Here is a 10,402-nt window from a genome sequence, read left to right as displayed (position 1 = left end):
GAAACAGATGTCATCTCACATTGGCTCTCTCCATTTATCATGGGGTTATTTGCTGTGAGGCTGCTGTGCGACGTAAGACGCCTGTTACTGGAGACACTCTACAGCTGAACTAGCTGCTTCAACAGGCTGGCACATCCTGGATAGAACTGGGTCATTTGGACCTTTCCCATTTGGATGTGGCAGCAATGGACTGGTACTGGAGGAGAGGCACTTCAAGCATTTGAATAATAAAGAAGCTTAAATCTACTTCCATTGTTCTCCATGAGTGGTTGAATATCTTCCTTTGGTCTGAGATTTAAGAAGGAACCCTCGTTGCTAGTTGGTTTGCTATGACGACTGTGGTCTGTCTGGACATGATCAGAATACTATTTCAAAAAAGCAATGTTCTTTTAGATGTGTTTGCTGTTCTGTAAGCCATGACCTGTGTGACCACTGGGAGTATAGTCATCTATATATTGCCATTTGCCATTACATTTCTGGACCAATGACCTTAAATCACTGTTATGTGAACTCTGTATGGACGATTGGCGAGCAATGTTAAATCAAAGTCACTCAAGCTAACTCTCACAAATGCATAGCAGAGCCCTGCAGTACTGTTTCTGTTGTTGATGGCTCTAGTGCACAAGGCTTGACCTTCGGTCTAACATAACATTGACTTTAGTCATGCTGACCAGCCAGCCTGTGTTTTATAACGTGGTACTAGAGCCTTAGCACAGACAAACGCATGCTGGTGTCATAGCCAGTTCTACTGTCTGCATAGTGGGTATGATGCAGTGACCTAATACACAGTATGTTCAGTATAGGTTCAGTCCTCATCAGCAGTGGGAGAAGGGGTTCACTGAAATAGACTGCTGACTGTCACTGGAGGTTGGAAGGACTTAACAAACCTGGCATCTCACAACACAAACATGCACCATCTCTGAGCCCCAGCTAATGATGCTAGGCAGTGTCTCAGCTGCATTGGAGCGGTGTGTGGGTCTCTCTTCCTCGCTGAGCGGTATGCCATGTGACCGCTTAATGCTGATTCCCCTCACCGCTCTGAAAAGATGTGTTGGTAAAATGAATTCTCTCTCTCTTCAATCTCCGTCTCATTGCATTAGGGCTGCCATATAAAAGCCATGTAGACCTTAAATTAGCCACAGACAGAGGTCTTAAGAAGTGGTCATCCATAGTTTCCATGGGTCCTCATCTGTCCCTGTCCATCCCCCATTATGGTGAAGAAGATGCTCTTTGGCTCTATGGCTGAACACACATACAACACTGTATCCTGATATCTGTAACAGCCAAGTGTCTGTGGTGGATATACTGCTATGTATAGCTTCTCCTTTGTATCACCTCTCCTTCGTCTTCCATCAAGTGTTAGCGCTGCGGTTGGTCCCGGCTGGAAAATATAAGGGCCCATAAGGAATATGGAGGATAAAAAACTGATGCTTTATAAGTCAAATTAGAGTGTTAATGGCGTCAAGGTCAGAGTGGGATCGCTTAGAGAGAGAGAGAGAGAGAGAGACCGTGGCGGTGGCCAACTCTGAGACCTGCCATCTCCCGATCCAGACTCCTACCCTTCCCTCTCCTCATTACTAGCCCGGCCACCTTCATCCACGTCGCCATATTTTTCAACACATATTTTAGTGCGCTTTTATGAATGTGTAGCTGGTAATGGAAGTACTGAGGTTAACACAACGCACACACCTTCCCCTGGTTGGGAATTCCAATTACAGCCCTCTGCTGCCCATGTTGTGGATGGAATGCTAGTGTGAAGGAAATTATGCCTGCCGAGCACATATGACAACAGAAGCCAGAGAGGGACAATGTTAACTGTGTAATTAAATGGTGACAGGAGAAAATGGCATTGAGCTCTACCATGGTGCTTCTGTCTCTGTGTGGAGGAGAGCGAGGGACTGCCGGTGGTGGGAGGAGAGCGATGGACTGTCACTGTGCTAGCCCTGCTGCTGTAACTACTCTCTCTCTCTCTCTCTCTCTCTCTCTCTCTCACACACAACAAACATGTCTCATTGGAGCAGATGTCTGTTTCTCCAGCCGTAACCCTGACATGTTCCCATGATCAGAACAATGTCAGTTTCCCATTAAATTCCCATTCAATTTCTGCATGAAATCATCAGCGCTGGCACACAGAGGATTATTAAACAAGATTTTGTTGGCTTTTTCTTGTGCTCGCTTACACTCTGTATCTCTCTCTCCCCCTCTCTCTCTTTTATCTGATTCAATCTCACCTCGGCCTGATAAAAGAGTGACAAATGTTCCTTTTTCTTCAAAACATCCTACTCCTCTTCCATACTAAAACTCTCTTTCTCTCCGTCTTCTATAAGGATAAGTTACATACTGTATTGATCCCTCAATGTTACTTTTCTCCCCCTCAGTCAGGCCTCAGTCAATTGGTTCCTGTCCAACTGCCTTCATTCTCCCTTCATCTCTCTCTCTATTCCAATCTCTCTCTCTTTCCTCTCTCTATTGTCCAATCTATCTCTCTCCTCTCTCACTCCCTGCTTTTTACTTCCTATTAAACAATCAAATCAAATCAAAGGGTATTTGTCACGTGCGCCGAACACAACAGGTGTGGACCTTACAGTGAAATGCTTACTTATAGGCTCTAACCAACAGTGCAATTTTTAAGTAAAAAAAAGGGGACACAATGCAGACAGTCCGGGTAGCCAATGTGCGGGGGCAGCGGTTAGTCGGGCGATTTGAGGTAGTATGTGTATGAATGTATAGTTAAAGTGGCTATTCATATACTGTATGATAGACTGAGAGTAGCAGCAGTGTAAAAGAGGGGTGGGGAGGCACACAATGCAAATAGTCCTGGTAGCCATTTGATTACCTGTTCAGGAGTCTTATGGCTTGGGGGTAAAAACTGTTAAGAAGCCTTTTGGTCCTAGACTTGGCACTTCGGTACCGCTTGCCATGCAGTAGTAGAGAGAACAGTCTATGACTGAGGTGGCTGGGGTCTTTGACAATTTTTAGGGCCTTCCTCTGACACCGCCTGGTGTAGCGGTCCTTGATGGCAGGCAGCTTAGCCCCAGTAATCTATTGGTAGATAGATAGTTCCTTGCGGTCGGAGGCCGAGCAGTTTCCGTACCAGGCAGTGATGCAACCATCATGCTCTCGATGTTGCCGCTGTAGAACCTTTTGAGGATCTGAGGACCCATGCCAAATCTTTTTAGTTTCCTGAGGGGGAAGAGGGTTTGTCATGCCCTCTTCATGACTGTCTTGGTGTGTTTGGACCATTTTAGTTTGTTGGTGATGTGGACACCAAGGAACTTTAAGTTCTCAACCTGCTCCACTACAGCCCCGTCGATGAGAATGGAGGCGTGCTCGGTCCTCCTTTTACTTTTGTCCATAATCATCTTCTTAGTCTTGGTTACGTTGTTATTCTGGCACCACCCGGGCAGGTCTCTGACCTTCCTCCTATAGGCTGTCTCGTCGTTGTCAGTGTTCAGGCCTGCCACTGTTGTGTCGTCTGCAAACTTAATGATGGTGTTGGAGTCGTGCCTGGCCACGCAGTCGTGGGTGAACAGGGAGTACAGGAGTGTTGATCCTGTACTCTGATCCAGTGTTGAGGATCAGTGTGGCAAAAGTGTTGCTACCTACCCTCACCACCTGGGAGCAGCCCGTCAGGAAGTCCCAGATCCAGTTGCAGAGGTAGGTGTTTAGTCCAAAGATCCTTAGCTTAGTGATGAACTTTGAGGGCACTATGGTGTTCGCTGATCGCAGAGTCAATGAAAAGCATTCCTTTTGTCCAGGTGGGAAAGGGCAGTGTGGAGTGCAATAGAGATTGCATCATCTGTGGATCTGTTTGGGTGGTATGAAAATTAAAGTGGGTCTAGGGTTTCTGGGATAATGGTGTCGATGTGAGTCATTACCAGCCTTTCAAAGCACTTCATGGCTACGGACGTGAGTGCTACAGGTCTGTAGTTGTTTAGGCAGGTTGCCTTAGTGTTCTTGGGCACAGGGACTACTGTGGTCTGCTTGAAACATGTTGGTATTACAGACTCAATCAGGGAAATGTTGAAAATGTCAATGAAGACACCTGCCAGTTGCTCAACACATGCCCTGGTAATCCGTCTGGCCCCGCAGCCTTGTGAATGTTGACCTGTTTTAAGTTCTTACTGATGTCGGCTACGGAGTGTGTGATCACACAGTTATCCAGAGCGGCTGATGCTCTCATGCATGCCTCAGTGTTGCTTGCCTCAAAGCAAGTATAGAAGTGATTTAGCTCGTCTGGCAGGCTCTTGTCACTGGGCAGCTCATGGCTGTGCTTCCCTTTGTAGTCTGTAATAGTTTCCAAGCCCTGCCACATAAGACGAGTGTCGGAGCCGTTGTAGTATGATTCAATCTTAGCTCTGTATTGACGCTTTGCCTGTTTGATGGTTCGTCACAGGGCATATCTGTATTTCTTATAAGCTTCCGGGTTAGAGTTCCGCACCTTGAAAGTGGCAGCTCTACCCTTTAGCTCAGTGCAAATGTTGCCTGTAATCCATGACTTCTGGTTGGGGTATGTACGTACAGTCACTGTGGGGACGACATCCTCCATGCACCTATTGATAAAGCCAGTGACTGATGTGGTGTACTCAGTGCCATCAGAAGAATCCCAGAACATGTTCCAGTCTGTGATAGCAAACCAGTCCTGTAGTTTAGCATCTGCTTCATCTGACCACTTTTGTATAGACCGAGTCACTGGTTCTTCCTGCTTTCATTTTTGCTTGTAAGCAGGAATCAGGATACCAGGGTTTTCATAGCAGTAAGGCTGAAGGGGATTCTCTTCCATCCAAATAACATGAAAGGTGGTTTAATTTTTCAAAACAATTAACACAAAGCCCCGAACTGAAACCCATTGGCCACAATGACACATTTCATTTGCAAAATGCATTAAGAATTTCAAAACATTAAATACATGACACAAAATCAACTACCTCCATCAAACATACAAAAAAAATGATTTCCGTCAATTGTTACAAAATGTCCCAATAAATACTAACTACAACTGTCAATATATACGATAACATGGTTAACCCTCTTTTATATGTCTGGACCATTTACTGATACTATAATTATATAATGCACTATGAAAGGCAAGTAAACATGTTATCACAGTATGTGTCACGATCGTCGTAGTGAGGAGACCAAAGCGCAGCGGGATGTGAATACATACTTTTAACGTTAGACGAATGAACACGAAGTACACTAAACAAACAAAATAACGTGACCGCATTCAACACTGAGTGCAAACATGCAACATCACATAGACAATCACTCACAAATTACCCAAGGAATATGGCTGCCTAAATATGGTTCCCAATCAGAGACAACGATAAACAGCTACCTCTAATTGAGAACCAATCTAGGCAACCATAGACATACAAAACACCTAGACTAGAAAACAACCCCTTAAACATACAAAAACCCTAGACAGGACCAAAACACAACAAACCACCCCTTGTCACACCCTGACCTAACCAAAATAATAAAGAAAACAAAGATAACTAAGGTCAGGGCGTGACAGTATGGGCTGTATTCTTTTGTCCTAAAATGATTTGACCAACGATAACCAATGCAGTCAAGAGCATGAATATCCAGAAACAAAAGGCTTTATTTGACCTTTCTCCATTTGAACTGGGAGCTGAACTATCTTCCTCTGTGGGCAGCTCTACCTCTACCTCTACCTCTACCTCTCCCTTGTCCTTGTCCTTGTCCTTGTCCTTGTCCTTGTCCTTGTCCTTGTCCTTGTCCTTGTCCTTGTCCTTGTCCTTGCCCTCTGCCTCTTAATTGGTCCATTCTTGCAAACAGCAACTCAGAGGTGACCTCTTTTATGCATGAATAAGGACTGATTGCTGATTGAACAATTGCACAAAGAAATGTTGCACACATTGCAGAAGAGGTTCACATTCATGAGAGTAATTTGTACCAGCTGTGATTTATTCAACTGAGTTTTGCATATTTTGTAGAGAGTTGTGTTTACTGCTTTGCACAAATGTGCTTATCGTTTGCAATGTGTGTGAAAGCAATGAGAAATGACTTTTTTTTTGCAAAAAGTAATTATGTTGTGCTAATTAGGTTATGGTGGAGATCCAGCGGACAACAAGTTTCATTAAAAGTGTCTTAGCAATTGAGAAAAACTGTAAAACATCATGGGGTGGCTAAAAGACTTGAAGCACTTGAATAAGTTAAAAAGGGTGAGATGTGAAACCTACATCAAAGCTCTCTCTCCTCAGTATGCCAGAAACTCCCAATCCCACCAGTTTTTCCTTCTTCTTATCAGTGAATTTCCCCCTACTCTTCATCCCTCTTTCTTTTTCCCTCCCCTTCCTTCCCATGTACACTTTGAAGGGCATCCCCTTCCCTGGCTGTCACTGCAGGGCATCCATCCATGTGCAGCTAAACACAATGTGTAATGATGTAAACAGATAAGAGTCCCACTACGACAACCCACCCGCCCGCCTGGGCGTTCCTCTGATCTACCTGGGATATTGGAGTGGAGAGGGGAAACACCAGGCAGCAGTTTTTACTCTGGCGGCCCCTCCTCTCACCCTGCCACTCTCCATTTTCTACAACCCCATCTGCAGCCATCTCTCTCCCAGGTAGAAGGAGATGAGATGCAGACAGAGCACTCCCACGGACTCTCTCTTTCTCTCCTGGACCCTGTGTGTTTGGAGTGGAAAGGCGACTTGAAAGGCCTCCATCACCGGCACACATTAAGAGAAGGAGAACTGAGGCATTAAGGTAATTTGGGTTACAACAGCCATTTGTGTCAAGCACTCAAAGCCGAGGGCAGCAGTCATTTGAATGTGACGTCTTCGGAGACGTTTCCTCTTCATATACATTTTTTGTGGCAGATTATGAGTGATAATAGGCATATTGGTGATTAGGTACACCCTGTATTCTCTAGCAGGTCTGCTAAAGTAATGCATTTGGATTGGAGTGCGGGACGTCACCTAGGGGCGGCAGGTAGCCTAGCGGTTAGAGCGTTGGGCCAGCAACCAGAAATCTGTGATTCTGCCCCTGAACAAGGCAGTTAACCTACTGTTCCTAGGCCATCATTGTAAATTTGAAATTGTTCTTAACTGACTTGCCTAGTTAAATAAATGTTAAAATAAACATTGTTTAATTTGCAGAACACTTCCTTTGAGCCTCCGAGCTCTCTCTAGACCTTGGGTGGCATACAGAGAAGAGCAAACTAAAAGGTTTAAACGATTCATTTGAATGGGTTTTGCTTTTGGAGAAATCTACAGAATTCATTAAATAACATCACGAAAAGTTACATCAAACAACCCCTTCATTTTGTTTATTATATTTCATACGTGTTATTTAATAACTGTATCAGTGTATGTCTGTTATTCAAAGGAAGAAGCCGTAACCCTTGAAATAATCATTGTTATTAAAGAAAGTCATTTACAGCTGAAAAGTCTGATGACACAAAGCTGATGTTGTATTGAACCTTGCACCGGGCCCCTTTGAGCAAACATGTTGTTTTATGTGTTTTATGTGTTTTATGTGTTTTATTCCCTTTGAAATCTTTATGGTCAAAAAGGCAGGCTCAGCACGGCCCCCATTGCAACATAAGTTCGGTCCACTTGCTCCACTTGTTAAGGCGGCAGGTAGCCAGCAGGTATCTAGTGGTTAGAGCGTTGGGCCAGTAACTGTAAAGGTTGTTGGATCGAATCCACAAGCTGGTAAAAACCTGTTGTTCTGCCCCTGAACAAGGCAGTTCCCTGGTTGGCCATTGTAAATAAGAATTTGTTCTTAACTGACTTGCCTAGTTAAAATAAAATATACATTTAGCTCCCGTCTAAGATTTGTGCTCCACGCCTAAAAAACCTTGCTCCCTCAGCATGCTACTCTCGATAATGGATATTAAAGGGCCAGTGGAGCCAAAAAAATGAATTTCCCTTTTAATATATATTTCCACACTACGGGGTTGGAATAATACTGAAAATAATGGTAATGCTCTATTAGTGTAAGAGCTGTTTGAAAAGACAGCCTGAAATTTCTGCCTGTTTTGGTGGGATGGAGTTTTGGCCTGCCTGGGACATCTCCAGTTGGTAAATGAGTTAGACCAATGAGAAAGAGAGTTTCCAACCTCTCTGCCAGTAACAGCTCATTTCCAGTTTTACTCTCTTTGTAAGAAGCAATTTGTTTCTTATTGACAATTTTAATTGAAAACAATCACAGTAAGGTACTTAATTGTTACCCAGAAATGATTGGATATTGCAATGGACTTTAAAAAGCCGTGATTATCAGTGAGTTCACAAGTACAAGGATATAGTCAGACCCAGCTTAGATAAAGCAGTGTATCTGTCTCGGCTGGTTGAAGGACCAAGGTGCAGCGTGGTAAGCGTACATTTTATTTTTATTAAAAATGACGCCGACAAAACAAAGAACAAAACCAAACTGTGAAGCTTTGGGCTATGTGCCCTGAACAAAGTCAAAGTTAACTTCCCACAAAACAGGTGGGGGAAAAGGGTACCCAAGTATGGTTCTCAATCAGAGACAACGATAGACAGTTGTCCCTGATTGAGAACCATACCAGGCCAAGACATAGAAATACAAAATATAGAAAAAAGGACATAGAATGCCCACCCTAGTCACACCCTGGCCTAACCAAAATAGAGAATAAAAAGCCAGGGCGTGACAGTATCATTACATTTCTGTATAGAGCTGAAGCTCTTTGTTTAGATGATATGAGTCACAATCTCTTCTTTATTTAGATTATTCTCTCTCCCTTAACAACCTAATATCTAATCAGACTATTTGTTTGTTGGATTCTAGCTAGATAATTCAGTTTTCAACAGATTCATCTGTTGGGAATTGCTTGCTGGAGTTAGTTTAATAGAATGAAATTATGCTTGAATTGGAGAGCATGGGCACTGTATTCTAAGCAAAAACCTGAATCATTTTAGACAGTCAGTACTGTAGTTCCCTAGTGGAGGCTCTGGTTGGAGGTATGATAGCAGCGATAATGGTCTGCTTTATCCTAGTCAGAAGCGGTCAGTCAGGTAGAGGGTACAGGCTATCCCAGGGCAGCATAATGTCCACACTGAAAGAGTTGTCTTTCTCCTCTCCTGGAGTATTTTGTCTCTCTGTGGTTCTTTCTGAACCTGCAGCTCCCTTAGCTACCACAGCTCTGCAGCCACTCTAGCCTCTAGATGAGATCTCCTGTGCCATCCACAGCCTTGTCTCTAGTTCACCCGCTGTTCCCAGGCACACCAGCCCATTTTGTCCCCCAGCATGTCTAAGCCTCCCTACTCCCATAGCCTATTAGGGGCTAGAACACCTCCCTGGTTTCATAGCCCCTTGCTTTAGCTCTATGGTCCTTTTAGCCCTCAGCTTCCTATCCCCTGAGCTTCCTACTGCCAGCCTCAGCTCCCTATCCCCTGAGCTTCCTACTGCCAGCCTCAGCTCCCTATCCCCTGAGCTTCCTACTGCCAGCCTCAGCTACCTATCCCCTGAGCTTCCTTCTGCCAGCCTCAGCTCTCTATCCCCTGAGCTTCCTACTGCCAGCCTCAGCTCCCTATCCCCCGAGCTTCCTACTGCCAGCCTCAGCTCCCTATCCCCTGAGCTTCCTACTGCCAGCCTCAGCTCCCTATCCCCTGAGGTTCCTACTGCCAGCCTCAGCTACCTATCCCATGAGGTTCCTACTGCCAGCCTCAACTCCCTATCCCCTGAGCTTCCTACTGCCAGCCTCAGCTCTCTATCCCCTGAGCTTCCTATTGCCAGCCTCAGCTCTCTATCCCCTGAGCTTCCTACTGCCAGCCTCAGCTCCCTATCCCCCGAGCTTCCTACTGCCAGCCTCAGCTCCCTATCCCCTGAGCTTCCTACTGCCAGCCTCAGCTCCCTATCCCCTGAGGTTCCTACTGCCAGCCTCAGCTACCTATCCCATGAGGTTCCTACTGCCAGCCTCAACTCCCTATCCCCTGAGCTTCCTACTGCCAGCCTCAGCTCTCTATCCCCTGAGCTTCCTATTGCCAGCCTCAGCTCTCTATCCCCTGAGCTTCCTATTGCCAGCCTCAGCTCTCTATCCCCTGAGCTTCCTCTTGCCAGCCTCAGCTACCTATCCCCTGAGCTTCCTACTGCCAGCCTCAGCTCTCTATCCCCTGAGCTTCCTACTGCCAGCCTCAGCTCTCTATCCCCTGAGCTTCCTACTGCCAGCCTAAGCTCTCTATCCCCTGAGCTTCCTACTGCCAGCCTTCAGTCCCACGTGACCAATTGCCTCCTCAGCCCAAATGTTTGGCTCCCAGCTATCCTCCTCAGCCTTCTGCCCCCTGCTCAGACAGAGGAGAGAAGAGGTGTCTGTCTATCCAGAGAGTCCTGCTGCAATTACCCTGATTAGAAAAGAGGCCATGTCGCTGTAGCTGGAAGTCAACCTGAATATGTGGTGTCCACTCTCTAA

At 45.4% G+C, this 10,402-nt stretch overlaps 1 protein-coding gene across 2 annotated transcripts in view; it reads left to right on the top strand.

Annotated features, from left to right (window-relative positions):
• Positions 1 to 6,396: 6,396 nt before the first annotated feature.
• LOC110490487 (myotrophin) overlaps positions 6,397 to 10,402 on the top strand; it is a 73,081-nt gene continuing 69,075 nt past the window's right edge. The window contains exon 1 of one of the 2 annotated variants that reach the window (XM_090200777.1): positions 6,397 to 6,735. The gene's annotated coding sequence lies outside the window, so the exon portion shown is untranslated. The remainder of the gene's footprint in view (positions 6,736 to 10,402) is intronic. The other variant, XM_090200778.1, reaches the window with a different exon arrangement.

This window comes from Oncorhynchus mykiss, chromosome 15, assembly GCF_057628025.1.
Source record: "Oncorhynchus mykiss isolate SJ-2025 chromosome 15, ASM5762802v1, whole genome shotgun sequence".
In the NCBI taxonomy this organism is placed as follows: domain Eukaryota; kingdom Metazoa; phylum Chordata; class Actinopteri; order Salmoniformes; family Salmonidae; genus Oncorhynchus; species Oncorhynchus mykiss.
This window is presented reverse-complemented; position numbering and strand designations above follow the sequence as displayed.